This window comes from Caretta caretta, chromosome 20 (assembly GCF_965140235.1).
Source record: "Caretta caretta isolate rCarCar2 chromosome 20, rCarCar1.hap1, whole genome shotgun sequence".
Taxonomy (NCBI): Eukaryota; Metazoa; Chordata; order Testudines; family Cheloniidae; genus Caretta; species Caretta caretta.
The window spans coordinates 9,924,708-9,941,994 of record NC_134225.1 but is presented as its reverse complement, the minus strand read 5'-3'; positions in this window follow the sequence as shown (position 1 = coordinate 9,941,994).

Here is a 17,287-nt window from a genome sequence, read left to right as displayed (position 1 = left end):
ATGACATGGACAAGAGCCTCAAAGGTATTTAGGCTCCTAACTCGCACTGAAATCAATAGATGTGAGGAACCTAAATACATTTCAATATCTGGGCCCATCCATGTACGCAGTCCAATAGGTGGCTAAATTTGCTCCAGTGTAGACTTTCTCATTCACTCTAAATCATTTTGAATTTTGGTTCTGTCCCTCTCTCAGTTTGCCACACTTTCCAATATTGGTTTTATTGGAAAATCTGCTCCTGGTTGAATGGATAGAAAATAAAAGCACCGAACAAAGAAAGAGAAGAAACTGCCTTGGAGAATGCACAGTGACACTTGAGTGTGGTTGGTTGGTTGGAATGCACAGTGACACTTGAGTGTGACGGTGGTTGGTTTCTTTTGCTTTTTAATTCGGGTGATTAAAAAGCTTGATGAAATCTTATTGGACTGTATTACAAATATTGATTTTTATATTGTTTTACAATGAATTGAAATTTATTCTTCATTTCCATGTCCTGCCAAACAAATCAACTGAATTATTTTTTGTTGTGTTTAATACAGTGTGGTGTCATATGTATGGCCATATGTAGAGCCCACACTTGATTTTGGAGATGATGTTGCCTTTAAAGCATTCAGAGTGATGACACTCTTTGCAGTCAACCATATGGAAAAAGAATTCCAGTGACATGTGTCCTTTGCTATGTATAACTGATTTGGTGCCTTACCCTTTCTGATTTTGCCCTTACACGGACACACTATTCTTTTGTACTCCTCCTTAGTAATTCGTCCATGTTTCCCCATTTTGTAGGATTTCTTTTTGATTTTCAGGTCATTACAAAACTTCTGATGGAGCCATTGGCCTCTTACTATTCTTCCTCTCTTTCCTTTGCATTGGCAGTTGTGCCTTTAATATTGTCTCCTGGAGAAACTGCCAGCTTTCCTGAACTCCTTTATGCCTTAGACGTTTTCCCCATGGGTCGCTACCTACCAATTCTCTGAGGATGTTAAAGTCTGCTTTTGGCAGTCCTTCTCCTGTCATTCTCATTCCTTCCTTTCCTTAGAATCATGAAATCTATCCTTCATGATCCCTTTCACCCAAATCACCTTCCACCTTCACATTCACCACTAGCTCCCCCCTGCTGGTCAGAATCAAGTCTAAAATGGCTGTCCCCCCGCTTACTTCCTCCATTTTCTGAAACAAAGCATTGTCCCCAGTACATTCCAGGAACTTATTGGGTAATTTGGGGTTTTACCATATTCCTTTTTCAGCAGATGTCTGGGTAGGTAAAGTCCCCCATTACAATCAGGATTTGTGTTTTGCATATTTCTGTTGTTTGTTCTAGAAATGCCTCCTCTCCCTCCTCTTCCTGATTTGGTGGTCTGTAATAGACCCCTACCAGGACCTCACCCCTGTTTATTCCCTCTTTTATCTTTACTCAGAGACTTTCAACTGGTCTGCTTTTCACCTCCTTCTGGACCTCAGAACAGGTTTACAATGCAATATGTCCTCTCTTTTTTTTCCTGCCTGTCCTTCCTCAACAAGCTATAGCCCTCTATACCAATAGTCCAGTCATGAGATTTATCCCATCAAGTATCTGTGATGCAGTTAAGCTCCGTTAAGATTTATGTTCTAAAACTCCCAGTTCTTACTGTTTATTCCCCATTATTATTCCTCCTTGCTTGTGTGTACAGACATCTAAGATGTTAAGCAGATGCCCCCATGGATTTCCCTCTTGTTTCTCCTATAATTCTACTGCAATTTTCCACATCTACTTCTCCCCACACAGCTAGTCCTCTATTAAAGCCACCTTTTTTTACCTGGTGGCTTTTTTCACCTGCCCCCTCTGAACTTAGTTTTAAGCTCTTCTCCTAAGGTTGGTGAGTCAGTGCATGAAGATGTTCTTCTCCTTCTTGGTCAGACAGACCCCATCTCTTCCCAGCAAACCTCCTTCCTGCAATAGCATCCCATGGTAGAGGAAGTCAAAGCCTCCCAGAGACCCATCTTCATAACCCTATTCTGTGGGCATGCCTACCATTGAGTGTGTATTGAGCAGAAAGAACACTCAGTGCAGGAGACAAGGGGACTGAGTTAAACTGCAGATGTCAGGTTCACAAACTTCCATTTTCCGTGACTAATCTCTTAAGCTAGTGAGGATGGCCATGGTATAAAAATATTTCTGGAGATCAGCATGTGATTATTTGTATTGCAGTACTGCCTCACAGTCCCAGTCACAAACCAGGATCCCATTGCGCTCGGACCTGTACAAACAGAGAACAAGATGGTCCTTAACTGTCATTAATTAATTAACACATCTTAACAGCACAACAAACAGACAAGAGGATAATAAAGCAAGCAAAAAAGCCCCCTTTGACCAGGTACCAGCAGATAACTAATATAGAGCTACCTATTTCGGGAACTTTCTTCCTGATTCAGGGTCTGATGTGACTCAGCCCCTGTTCCATGCCATTGTGTAAACTGGGGACTCGTACATTTGCACAAGATGGAAAGTATCCAGTGGCACACCGTTGAGGCCTACTCCATTTTTAGTACATAAACAGCAGGCCACTCTGCAAGAAGCTAAGGGCATGGTCAGCACAGAGAGTTTGCCTGTCTCTGTGCTGGTGTTCTGCACCCCTCACTGTCTACACCTGGCTCCATAAAGTCGGGCCTTTCAAAAATGCAGCATCAGGTAGGAGCACAGGTGATTGTAAGAATGCTTGCTCATTGCAGCTGTTACCATCCGGGCAAGGCATCCACATATAAGTCCACTACGGATGGACCAGTGATGGGAAGAGTGTTCATGCATGTGACAAGTAACACCATGAACTATGTTTTGCCACAGAATAAATTAAAATCAAGAACAGAACAAGAGTATGTGTGGCAAAGCCATGACAAACACTGTGCAGGCATCAAGGAGCTCATAAATTAGCACCTCATCACCCCAACACTGCCTCAGCTTGACTTAGAGCTTGGGCAACAGTAGACCCTCAAAAGGAGGAGGCCACAGCTTTACACCCGTGGTCACTGTGATGTTAACTGGCTGCATTTGACAAGAGCTGGATCAGAGGTTGACTTTGAGTGTATTTACAGGGGGCAAGGTTTTCACAACACAAGCCTTGTGCACACACACAAATAGTGTTCTGCAGCAGTGCAAGGTGAGCTGCAGCAATGAGCAGCGGGATCCTGCTTGGGCTCGTAATTCATACACTTCTCTCACTAATGAGGATCAACAGATCAACCCATACTGAATGCAGCTTGACAATATACCATCACTTAAAACACATTACAGTCAGAGAGGATGATAAATATTCCATTTATACACATTATGTACAAGGCCCAAAATGACTGAGGATGCAAGAAAACAAAGCTGGTCAATACAGAAAATGCATTTGTCATAAATATAAAGGGAAGGGTAAACCCCTTTAAAATCCCTCCTGGCCAGAGGAAACATCCTCTCACCCGTAAAGGGTTAAGAAGCTAAAGGTAACCTCGTTGGCACCTGACCAAAATGACCAATGAGGAGACAAGATCCCTTCAAAAGCTGGGAGGAGGGAGAAAAAACAAAGGGTCTGTGACCAAACCTTCCCCAGGAAGTGGGGTGCAAGAGTTGGGAGGATTTTGGGGGGAAAGACGTGTCCAAACTACGTTTCCCAGTAAACCCAGTTAAAGTTTGGTGGTGGCAGTGGAAATTCCAAGGGCAAAGGGTCAAATTAATTTGTACCTCGGGGAAGTTTTAACCTAAGCTGGTAAAAGTAAGGTTAGGAGATTTTCATGCAGGTCACCACATCTGTACCCTAGACTTCAGAGTGGGGAAGGAACCTTGACAGCATTACTGAAAAAACAGCTGCAGATTGACTCCTGCTAGCAAGAAGCTTCTGTACAATGTACAGTAAGATATTGGGCTTAACCCAACGCAGGGCTAGGCTGAATTAAAGTCAGTCAAAGTTTTGTCTGAGTAGGGTATGAGGCCCAGCTCCTCAAAGGTCTTTAGACTCCTAACTTCCACTGAAATCAGTGGAAGCTAGGAGCCTAAAGACCTACTGTAGAATTTGACCCAATAACAACAATAATAATAATAATAATAATTTGCATTTCTAGAGAGATTTTCTTCTTCAAAGCATTTTGCACACATGTTTTCTCACTCTCTGCTTCAAATAAAAGCCGTTATTGACAGACAATTATATTTTTCCGTCACAGCACAGACAAATAGGAGAGTGAAGAGAACACAGTTCATTAATGGGATTTTAAGCAGGTTCTCATATGGAAAAAAAATTAAAGATCCAGCACTCAGAAGATGACTCTGCTTAGCTGTGTGCCTTGTGGCTTAAAGCAGAATTCCAAGAACATTACTTCGCTTTTTGAAATGGTTTCTCAGTTAATGACAACTCAAAATATCTGCGTCCACCTAGTGGTGTGGGTTTGCATAACATGTGTTGTTTGTATTCCCTGTTTTCGATATCTTTGCCTAAAAGATAAAATACATCCGAATCTACTGAGACAATTCACACTTCTGCACAAAGCCACAACAGCACTAAGAATGTATATCTTTGTTAGCAAATAGGATCATTAGGGAGAAGGAAAAGGATAATCTCAGAAAGAGGCTCTCTCTTTCTCCTTCACTTTATTCTATCGAGGTTTTTCTACTGTTCTCATCAATGAAGTATCTGAGCAGCTTCCTCTAGTACATTAATAATATGACTCACATCTGTCATGGTAATATCTTTTATTGGACTAACTTCTGTTGGTGAAAGGACTGCACAGAGTTCTCCTTCAGGTCCTTGAAAGGTTATTTCTTTCACCAACAGAAGTTGGTCCAACAGAAGATATTACCTCAGCTAGGGTGACCAGATGTCTTAAGCGTACAGGGACAGTCCAGATATTTGGGGTTTAGGCGCCTATCAATCCCACCCCACCCCCATCACGTTTTTTCATACTTACTATCTGGTCACCCTCTCCCTCACCCACCTTGTCTCTGTAATAGCCTCGGAATGACATGGGAGTTTGTTCTCCTGTCACAGACTGTCCCCTGAGAAAGCTCTATCTACTGCACAGACAAGCCTCATCCTTAGAGTAGAAAACTTCATGGTGCCCGAGAAATAGGCCCTGTCAGCCACAACCCTAATCCCAGGGATTTACCTGATATTTTAGATATACTGGGCCCCGGCCACTGAGCCCCTGGAAGAGAAGGACTGCGACCTGGAACCTGACTTGATGTGTTCACGTTGCAGAAGTATGTACACAGCATCTGAAGGCAAACAACAAACAACACTTCAATGGTCACTGAATGAGGGGCCTGTGGAAAAAAATAGTACAATTGTGCAATTCAAGACTGTGTCAAAATGCACGTGCACAGTACTCAGACTCCCTGAATCCTGGCATTTCCAAACTTTCCATTGCTCAGTTTTGCAAACTTACTAATTGTTATTTTAATGCAGATTTTTATATATTTGTTGAGCGTCTAAAGATATAAAAATACAGACATCGATTCATATCATTGTCGTGCAAATATCCCCTTTTCATTGTTTTTTTTTTAAAGAAAAAAGTACAGGACTAGGTTCTGGCAATTTCTGTATTGAGCTGTAAAGAAAGGTAATTTTAAGGGTTTTGAACTGTCGAAACAGAGGCACAGAGATTGTCTCACACAGGGAGGAGTGGGTGATACAGTGCACACTTTCCCAAGCCAGCAGAGTTGCTGGACCCCAAGAGATTCCCCCTCTATTCCTGAGCCAACCTTGGCCAGAAGCAAGCAGACAGAAGGACAAAAGTAGCTCTCCATTTTAATAAAGGCTCTTGTAACTTCCTGGGTCAACTGGTCCCTTCCATTCTTTAGCTGACTATTACTCAGGCTCTTTTCTTAGTGGCGAACTTGAATTTTGATTTTTCTACGTCATGGCTAGTCTTTATCGTCTCTCTTGTAAACTTGAATATGCCAATCCCTGAGAGGACGTACTCTCTTGTTTTTTCCTGATTCGGCAATCATAACTCTGGGGATTGAGCTCCCATTTAAGGTACTTTTAATGATGACCCCCAGTCCTTTATTTCATCTATCAGGATGTTCAAAGAGAGCAGCTACCCTTCACTGAATGCCACTGCTCTGACTTTGGATTCCCTTGTAGAATGTGTGGGGCTGGGGTAGTTGCCTCAGTTGGATTCTTAATCCAGAGGAAAGACGCTCTCCCCTGTTCAATCAAGATCAGGAATGGCACATAGATTTGGGAGAAAAAGTACATTTTACTTTTACTCTATTTTCTTATTTCTCAAAAGGAACAGTACAACAAAGATAAAAACTCCATTGTCAAGAATCAATATAGGTATTGATGTATCTTGTCTGAAATGGGACAGCTGCTCTTCTGCTCTCGGGATGGATGCTATATCAATAGATAAGATAAAAAGACAGGCCTAACTGAGAGACTGAACCCATATGAGGGCCAAATTCTGTTCTTCGGTTACATGAGTACGTCGCTCCCCGACTAGGGCCCAAATCTGTGTAAAGAAGAGTAAATCTGGTCCCGAGGGTATATCGAACAACTTCCAAACTGTATAAGGAGGGTGGTTGAGTCTAAACTATAAAGACAGTTCCAAATATGGACCGCAGTTCAGGAAAGCAGCCTTATTCATCCAAGCATATGAATGATGTCAGAAAATTCTGAAAATGTGGATCTTAGATCATGGTCATAATTTAAAAAGATTAATTGACACAGCGGACACCATTCACATTTGAAACATAAAGTAGCTTAAAACTGTCCTAGCTTGAAGTGGTTTGAAACTGCTTCAGGAAATGTGGTCCTCTTACAAGTGTAGATGTGAGGTTGCATATATGGTAAAGCCATGTATACAGAATACATGCTGATTTTAATCCTACAAATTTCCTAAACACTATACAGAATATCTAATTGCTTATTTTTGAATCCTAATCAGAGAAAAATTAAAATGATTTGTGCGAATAATTGAATTCTAAGGATTGTGTAACAACAAACACTCTTATTTTCTAGATCTACTGAGAGCTAGCTCTGAGAGAACAAAACAGTATTTTCAGTGTTTATGGTTCTTTACTGAAGCAGGTCTATTCTTTATCTAAGAACAGGAAAACAAAAGAATTCACAATATTGTTATCCCTTTTGACCTGAGCAATTAGTGAATATTTTGGGTCTTGTGAGTTGTTTCCATTAGGGGGAGAAATGGATGATGGAGTCAGGTATTTTTTTGACACAATCCTGCTTATTTACAAAGAATGTACACAAAGTTCTATTTCCCTAACGACAGCAGGAATAGTTTCTTGGCTCCCCCGGGCCAGAAGGGGCCAAAGTCAAAACCCAAGGGCTTCAGGCCCAGGCAGGGGGTGGGGGGAGCTGTAACCTGATCCCAGGGCTGAAGCCCAAGTCTCAGCCCTGCTGCCCAGGGCTCAGGCTTGGGCTTCAGCCCTGGGCCCAGGCAAGTCTAACTCCAGCCCTGGTGACCCTATTAAAAAGGGATCCCGACCCACAGTTTGAGAATCGCTGTGCAGTAACATGCACTGATTATTGGTGATACTTGGTTTCCTCACAAAGACATGCACAAGGTTACATGGAGCTCATCAGATGGTTAAACCACAAACCAGACTGAGCACATGTCAGGAGACGGGGTTGTAGGTGGTCAGGCATAGTGGTCAGACTGGGAGTCATGCCTAGTGGTGAGTGTCCAAATGCCAAAAGCAGGAATTGAGACAGGACCAAAACCAAGAAGCAGGTCCAAAGATTAGAACTAGAGTCAGAATCCAAATGCCAGAGCCAAGAATCAAGTAGGGTGACCAGACAGCAAATGTGAACAATTGGGATGGGGGTGGGGTAATAGGAACCTCTATAAGAAAAAGACCCCCAGATCAGGACTGTTCCTATCAAATCGGGATATCTGGTCACTCTAGAATCAAGAGAGAGTCGGAGTCAGGAATCAGAGCCAAGGGTCAGAACCGGATCACCGGGGGCAGGGAAGAAGGGAGCAGGGCTGGTTCTGAGGCAGGAGCAAGGCTGGGTGTAGGACAGGATCTGGGCTGAAGCTGTGGAGGAACAGAGCAGAAGCAGGGCTTGGCAAGAGCTGAACCCAGGGAGGCAGAGAATCACTGAGCACCCAGCGAGCGACTGCTGCTGCTGAGTTTAAGAACCAGACAGCAAACTTCTTCAGCCAATCTGGCAGGGTGGCCCAAGCAGGACAGTGTCGGAGGATGGTGCCGTGGGGAAGGCGAGCAGAGCTTCATCATCATGGGCTTGCTTCCGGACGGCGCCGTGCCTTGTGGTGCCGGAGGTCTATCTTGCCTGGTGGGAAACTGCGGTGCCATCATGGCAATCAAGTCCCTGGCCACCTCAAACGTGTCCAGGATGGAAGGAAGCTCCTGCTCCTCCACCTGGCACTCTCTAGCAGGAGGGTCCAGTGGCACCAGACTTGACGGATCCCTCTGCAGGCCCAAAGTCGACAGTGCTGATCCCTGCGTAGGACGCAGACCGCTTATGCTGTCAGACTCAGTGCTCTGACCATTGGTGAGCGCCCTCTATTCGTCTTCTTGTGCTGCTTAGGTGGCATCGGTGAGTGCGAGCCGTAGTTTCTCTAACAGAGGCCAGAGCGCTGCGCACAGAGGTGCTTAATGCCAAGTCCTGCTCGCCCAGAGCCGGCAGGGGACGGAGGGCTGCCTCCATAAGGAGTTCTTTGAGCCTGAAGTTCCTTTCTTTCTTTGTTCTCGGGCGGAGAACTTTGCAGCTCTTGAAGCGAGCTGTTTGATGTGCCTCCCCCAGACACTTTAGGCAGGAGTCATGGGGGTTGCCCATTGACATGAGCTTGTAGCAGGTCCCGCACGGCTTAAACTCTTGGGATGGAGGCATGTGCCGAACCCCAAGAGGGGAGGGAACTGGGCTTGGGGGAACCCCCCACTTCTATCAAACTAATTACTGAAAACTAACCCTAACTAATTAACTATTTACAGGTTAACAGAAAGTCCAATCACTGGGGAAACTGCTTGCAGAGGCAAGAGAGACACACAGCTCCAACGACCGTCACAGGCAGTAAGAACGAATTGAAGAGGTGGCGGGTCGGCAGGGACCTATATACACCGCCATGAAGGTGCAGCTCCGGGGGCTCCACAGCTGACCCGACGGGTACTGCTTGGGGAAAAATCTTCCGACGACTGTGCACGCGGCATACGCACACCTACTTGGAATCGACATGAGCAAGCACTCGAAGAACTTGGCAGATTCCCCCACAATGAAACCCTAATGCAGGGCAGCTTTACCGTTAATCTGTGCATTAGATTAGGAGTCAGCAAGCACCTGACAGGGCTGTAGCCATGGGTGGGCCTGAGTGGGCTGTGGCCCACCCACTTAGCATCCAGGCCCACCCAGATCGGGGCTGGAGCCCCCCGAATCCACAGGCTGGGACTCCCAACACTGGGTCGGTGTCCATCCATGTCCCGCTCCTGCCAGCGCCACATGCTGCTGCCCTGGTCTCCAGCCCTGCCCCTACTAGGTACACCCCCGCCCTCCCCCAGGCAGCCTCATGGTCAGGTGCCTGCTGAGCAGTGAAGGACGGCTGGAGATGGCGGGGGAGGCAGGTCTCCCTATCCCCAACTGCCCCATCATTGCCTGCCCAGTTTCCCTGCCCTAGCTACGCCACTGCCTGTAAAGAAGGAAAGTGCTCTCTTCAAATCACCACTCTGCCAGCAAAAATTGCTGAAGACTGGTTCTTATCAGCCTTCCCTTGAAACTTCAGCAAAGCCTGAAATACAGGCCCTGGGAGAATTCGTCTGAGAGGAGATCCCGACAAAGGTGTGGTGAAGTCAAGGGGTAGTCTGTCGTATAGCAGAGGGTACAGTTTCTCAACCAAGAAACAGGCCTTCTATCCCCAATATTCAGCTAAGCTCTGTTCACGGTACCTCTACCACTACCCGACCGCAGAAAAGGTCTCATTGAAAAGCGGCTCTCTGACAAGGCCCCCTTTGTGCACTGGAATGTGATCTCAACAGGATTAGAATTAAATCCCATTTCCTTTACCCTTTTTAGGAACACTAGTACAGCTGCTTCAGTCTCCAGAGTGCTTTAGAAGCATTCCCAAGAGCACCGGTGTGAGACAAGTCATCCCGTCGTACTCGTGGGGGAAAAGGCGGGCACACACAGCCTGACACTTTTCAGGCAAGTCACTTAATACTGAGAAAACTCTCAGGAGTCCTGCTAGAAGCTGCCATTACACAATAATGCTGAATTTACTCCATTTGCTTTTCCATGACCATAGTGTGATGCCACAAACGCAGGATAATGACACCATAGCAGGCTCAAGTTCAAGGAGAGGAAGAACTGGGTTAGAGTCCATGCATATATTTTATTCTCATGCAGAGACCCAATAACAACAATTGTATCTAACTCACTGATCCCCACTCCTTCAGCATCTGACCTCTTCCTTGCCTGCCCACCCCCAGACACCCTAGTGCAGTGGAGGAAATAGACCGCAGGAGCTGGAGGAGGGCACCTGCATGACGCAGCAGGTAAGAGCTCTGACTATGTGCCACGAACAGACCTCTGGTATGGAACTCGAGATGGGGGTGCCCCTCCACCCTCCCTAAATGGCAGTCCTGGCCAAGGCTCCCACGGCTTCCCCACAGCTGCTTGTGTCATTCCCACATTTTTGCAGTGCGGGTGCAGCAACAGGGGCAAGAGTCGCGCACTGGCTGTATGGAGGTGGGAGATCACCCTGAAGGCCCCCGCCTCCCCTGAGACATGGACTCAGAGGTGAGGCTGCACCCGACCCTGACACAGTGCCAGGGCTGAGCCTCTCCAGAAACACGCAGGGACTCTGCCCATCTGCACTAAGCTGTAATGTATCTATAGCCTGAAAAAGAAAACTCAGAGAGAAGGGAAGAAGCAGCTGACAGGGATGGGAGAGAATGGGGATGGACGGATGGAGAGAATGGTATTGGTTCCCTCTAACTAGACAGCAGGGATGGGTTTGTGTCTTGGAGAGAAGACGGTTTCCATTCTTCTCAGCAGACTGGGAAACCATCAAATTAAAGAGGCACTTTGTAGCCAAGTCTAACAGAAAAATGCATGAGTCTCAAATAACATTCAGGGACAATACCTGAGCAGGAAGCCCTTCTCCTCCATCAGTAGTGAAGTAAAGGGAGTGGGATTTGGCGTTCCCACCATAACACAGCCCTTGGACTCCACTGAGTAGGAAAGGAATTATTTGAAGCAAACTCTGGTGAGTAGGTTTAGTCCTCTGGTTATTAGATGTGTGGTTGTGACTATTGATAACACTTTATGATCCTCTGGTGCCTTTTATCCAGAAGGATTTCAGTGCTTTACACATGGTATTATTTTATCCTTTGCTGAATTGCAGCCAGCCCTTGGATGGAACATGTCCGTCAACCTTCCCTACATGTGGGATGAAGCGCAGAGTAATCTATCTCTTTGAGACTGCTGTGTGGGCATGAGTGTATGCTTTCCTCGATTAGGCTTGTTTCACTCTTGTGAGCAAAACCCATAATTGGTGGTGTATTCTTGTATTGGGTTTTGTCACGTTTGCGATGGAGCACGCTATGAGACTGAGTACAGCAGTGATAAACTTTCTGTTATTACTAGGGCCCTACCAAATTCACAGTTCATTCTGGTCAATTTCACAGCCCTAGGATTTGAAAATAAGACAATTTCACATTTTCGGAAGTTTACCCCTGAAATTTCAGGCTGTTGTAATAGTGGGGGCCCCAACCCAAAAGGGGATGGGGGAGTGTTCCAAGGCTGCTCTAGGGGCATTGCAGGATTGACACCCTCACTTCTGTGCTGCCTTCAGCAGGGATGGAGACCCCCTGCATCCAGACCTACCCCCACAGAGCCCCCCCTGCGTCTGGATCTGTGCTGAGCTCCTCCTCCCTGCATCCAGACCCGTGCCCTGACTAGCCCCCTGCACCTGGACTATCCCAAATGAGCCCCCCATCCCACTGAACCCCCCAGCACCTGGACCCCCATGCTGAGTCCTCAGCACCCAGCCTCCCCTGCTGACCTCCAACCACCTTCATCTGGACCCCCTGCACAGTCCCATTCCCCCTGCACCCAGAACCCTCACTTCTGAGTCCCGGCCTGCGACCAACACGCGCAAACTAGGGCCCGCGGGACCGGCCTGTCCGGCCCGCCTGAGCTCCCGGCCAAGGAGGCGAGCCCCGGCCCCTCCCCCGACCGCCCTCTCCCCCATCTCCGCCCCATTCAGCGCCCCCGGCTCCCTGACTCTCTCCGCAAACCCCTGCCCCTCATCCAATCCTGCCCCCCGCTCGCCGGAGCCGGTCCCGCCGCTGCAACGCTCCGCGGCAGGAGCAGCGGGCAGAGGGCGAGCGTAGCAGCGGGCAGAGGGGCCGGGGTTCGCTCCCCGGCCGGGAGCTCAGGCGGCCGGACAGGACGTGGGCAAACGACGTCCAGCCCTCAGGACCGTCCTGTCCAATCCCCAGCCCCTCCCCCGCTGCCTCCCCTCCCCTGGGGTGTGGATACGGGACAGGGAGCCATGCTATTTGGGGAGGCCCAGTCTTCCCTACCCGGCCCTCCATACCGTTTTACAACCCCATGTGGCCCTCGGGCCAAAAAGTTTGCCCACCCTGCCTTAGTGACACAGTGGGCCTGGCTCATGGCTCTGAGAGTGAAGGCGCAGCCTGGCCAGTTGGAAACTGGTCCATGAGATCGCTGTGCTTCTCTGTGCCATGTGGCTCCTGATCATCGTCAGCTCTCAGACACGCCAGCATGACCCCCGGTCTGAGTCCTGTAGGCCGAGGAGAGCGCTAAGCCCCTGCTGTGCCCCGTGATTCTGCTGCAGAGAACGGCAACCTCTGGCCTTCTCAGTGCGGCTCTCCCCTCTCCTGCCTGGGACCTGACCCATAAAGCACGCTTCCCCGGATTTGTATTAGGCGTGTTTTGTAGACTACTGTGACTGTCTGAGGGAGCTGCCCATTCCCTAGCCCTGTGTGCACCTCTCTGTGATGGGACTTCACCCCAAGAAGCCAATGTGCTGCATGCAGCTAAATAGTCCAGCCCCCCTCCAGCCCCGGTAATGAAGGCAGAGTGAGAGGAATTTCACACACAGAGAACCCCCTAGACTGTTCCGAAGCTAGGCAGAGAGGGTGGGACAAGGGGGTCTCTGAGGCCCTCAGGCTGGGCCTAGCTCACTGCCATGCCCCTCTCAAGGAGTGGTTTTGTCTTCTTGACATATATTCACCCTAACCCAAATCATGACAGGTTTCAGAGTAGCAGCCGTGTTAGTCTGTATTCGCAAAAAGAAAAAGCGTACTTGTGGCACCTTAGAAACTAACCAATTTATTTGAGCATAAGCATCCGATGAAGTGAGCTTTAGCTTATGCTCAAATAAATTGATTAGTCTCTAAGGTGCCACAAGTCCTCCTTTTCTTTTTCCTAACCCAAATGTATCCCATTGGCTTCAGGGAGTTCCAAGCTGGGACAAGTTCACCTTGATGTCTTTCTCCAGCGGGCGGATGGTTGCAGAATCGCTCCGAGCCAGGGCTGGCTTTGATGCAGCAGCGTGGGGATGGTGCCCCATCCTAGCTGGGCAGGGCTCATGCCCTCCTTGCCTGGCCAATCCCATCGGGCTCCCCTTGAATATGTGCAGGACGCAATGGCTGCAGCCCTGCAGCCGCTGTGCAGCCATGGGCACAGTAGGCCTGTGTGTGGGTGTTCGTCTGGCTCCAGGGCTGGGGAGGGAGGAGGAGACCCGGGAAAGAGCAGCAGCAAGCCGTTCGCTGAGTAGACAGGACTGGGCTGGCAGCTCCAGGCGCGTTCCCAGCTCCGCGGAGAGGGACGTCAAGGCTGGCTGGACTGCGTCTGCGCTTCCCTCCGAGCCAGGCTCTGGGCAAAGCGTTGGTGGCTGGGAGACCCAGCGTGTGTGTGATTACCCCAAACCTTCCTGCAGGCGCCAGGGGACTGGGTGGCACCTGGAAAGACCGTGGAGGTGTTTCCTTTGGGGCAGCTCCAGCCTGGCCAGGCTCCAAGCTCAGCGGTCCCCTGCCAGCCTCGTGAAGGGTCCTGGAGGAGCCAGAACACAGGGCAGGGGAGGAGAACATAACCCTGCCGTGGGGCTGGGGCTGCTTTGCAGCCGAGGGCTGTGGGGGACTGCGTGGGGGCTCCCGCATGGGCCCTGCTGCCCGCCAGGGGACGGACAGCTGGGCCTGCACAAGGGGCCTGGGTTCATACCTGGCGCAGACACAAGGGCTAGTGCCGCACAGCAGCTCGTGAGGATCTGACGGGCTCCATCCCCAGCCGCGCCCTGACGTGGCCCAGCTCTGTGCCTCAGTTTCCCCCTCTGTAGAACAGGAGGATAGCGACACCAACCCTCCGGCTGTCCTGCTGCAGGACTGGGTCCTTGGTGGCATGGTTCTGGAGGATAGCTTCATGCAGCCAGGGAAGGCTGGCATCAAGCTGTCTGTGTTTTCAAAGGCCCTCCAGCTCCCTCCCCTCCCCCTGCACTCTGGTGCGGATTACAGGGATCCCGGCGCGGTTGTTGATTGGGAACGCTTCCCAGCCGCTGCTCCAGGCCCAGAACACGGTGTGTTCGCTTTCAAAGCTCGCACTATGTCTGTTAGCCTTTTACAAGGCCAAGACAAGAGCTGGGAATCAGCCAGGGCCGGAGCTCTTCTCCCTGTTCCTTTCCCGGTGTGCCAACCAGCCGGCTGCACCGTGCCACAGCCAGCAAGTTCCTTTCCCTTAACGCTCAGTGGAAACCCTTCCTGCTGCCCCTTGCCAGCCACGCCAGCGTCACTCCCACAGACCCTGCTCGTCGGCGGGTGGGGATCAAACCTGGGGCCTCTGGAGCTTAGTGCATGAGCCTCTATTGCATGAGCTAAAAGCCCCCTGGCTGTTAGCGACGGCTGCAGAGCAGACTCATCTTATCTCTCTCTCTCGAATGGTCCTGGTGCCACTCGATGGGACACAACACCACACCCAGAAGGTGTGTGGGTTACATCAGCTGGCGGAGGATTAACTTCATATTGAGCTTCAGATCCCCGTCTTGGGCTTTGATTGATTGGGGAGGGGAGTCCCCAGGCATGCTGGGGTGGCTGGGAGGAAATCGAAAGGAGCTGTTTGTGCTGAATTGCCCCCCCCATCACCCCACATTCTCCATCACAAACCCAGGGGCGGCAGCAGCTTCCAGTACGCTGGGCTCCCCATAGCTCCCATCGGGGCAGACCTCAGCTGGGGCAGTTTGTCCCAGCCCTGTCCAGGGGCACAGCACATTCTCCAGCCCCGTTCCTGGAGCCGTGGTCACTGACACGAGCAGTGGATCTGCCCCAGTGACTTCAGTGCAGCTGTGGGACTCAGCGCTGCAGAACAGGAGGCCCCAGGTAACGAGCAGCTGAAGCGCCAGGATGAGAACCCTGGGCCCTAAAGCCGCCCTGTATGACGTCCCCAACCGCTGTCCAGAGGAGAGGGCTTGCCCTGGCTCTGGGACTAGGGCTTTTAATCCGCTCCAGGTGGCTCCGTTCCCCAGAGGCACAGGCTCGTTCCTACCAGAGGGGTTTATTGCCGTCTCTGTTTGCCTCCGTTAACAGCAGGCGGGAGGGAGGGAGAAGCTAGGAATTGCACACCCGCCCCACAAGGCAGGTCAGTCTTTCCCAGAGGCTTGGGGAGAGGCTCTGCTTTCACTTTGGCCTATTCGCTCCATCCGACGCTGTTGTGGGCCGGATGTAAACCAAGCTGGCTGGGTTTCAGCCCAACACTCATTGCAGGGCCTCTTGGTGAGGCACCAAGTCCCAGGGTTAAACAGGGCGCCCTGGGGCTCCCAGCTCCCTGCACAAACAGCAAAATCTCATACCCAGTGTGACGAAGTGGGACTGTTCTTAATGTTTCCTCTGAATAGTGTGGGGGTGCCTCGGTTTCCCCTAGGCAGTTCTTAAGTATCTAGGTGGTGGGTAAGGGTGTATGATCGTTGCAGATCCCTAGAGGGCAGGTGCGTGCAGGGGTCTGGACAAAGAGAATGGCCGACACCCTGTTTCCGGGCAACTGATGGCCTGGGCCCTTCCCCCCTGCAAGGTGAGACCTAAGGGTTGGAGAACAAGGGAATCAGGTGCCCTCCTGGCCGGGGAAAGGGACAAAGCCCAGAGGAGGAGGGGCTGGAGGGAGTTTCAGTTTGGGACTGGCTGGGACATGGAGTGAAGGGCAGACGTGGTTGTCTGGCTCACTGCCCCCCAAAATGGACCCAGCTGAAGGGTCTGGTTCTCGACACCTACAAGCTCTGTATTAGACCATGTTCCTGTCGTCTAATAAACCTTCTGTTTTACTGCGGGAAGCAGCGCGGGGTGAGGGATGTGCTGGCCACGGCTTCCTGCAGCCCCCGTTGGCCTGCAGTGGGGAACTGCGGCCAGTGGGATCCGCGATCGGCCAAAGCTGTGGACGCGACAGGTAAACAAACTGGCCTGGCCCGCCAGGGGACTTACCCTGGGGGGCTGCATGCCAAACGTTGCCGACCCCGGTGCTACAGCAATCTCCCGTACAGCAATGGCTGTTACAAGACAGCATAAGTTAGAACAACCCAGAGTCTAAAGCTCAGGTGTATTTGAGGATCTGGGCCAGTACTTGGCTGTTTCTATAGTAATGACCCCTGAGTAAGCAGTGTAATGCACATGCTTATCACTGAGCTTCTCCAGAGGCTGCACGTCCATCAGAATGACTAGATGTCCTGATGTGTAATAAAAACACTTGGAGTCATAAAAAATCAACCCAGCCTACTTTACAGGGCCTGAGCCTTCTCTCCCTTACAGCATCTGAGCAGTAGGAGAATGGCTAATACGGGCCACTGTTATGGCTGTTGTATTCTATTTATAAAAGCATAATACTGGCCAGTATTATAGTTCCTGTATTCTCTTATAAAACAAGAACAAAACATAGAAAAATCAAAAATACAAATTAATGTTTTGAATTAATTTGGGGAAAAGAATTTACAGCACAGTACAAGAATTTAAAATATTTCAAACATTCCTTTCTTTCTCTCCAGTATTTTCGTCTCTTTTGTTCCTATTTTCGGTAGCGGGAGCGAGTAGTATAAGAGCCCTACCATCAATCAAACGTTAACCCCACCCCTTGACCCCGTAAGCCCTGCACACAGGTCACTGGAAGTCCCACCTCTTGGGAGTATTACTTCCAGGGTCAAGGTGGACACATGTCCGGAAGCAAGGTGTGTCATGTGACCCCTGTAAGACCTCCTCCCACTGTCCTCTGCTGATCAGGATGGATTCTGCCCCCACAGGAACGCTTCGAGAGAAGATTTGACCAATCAGGGGGAGTTCCGGGGTTTGTGTGACCCCTCT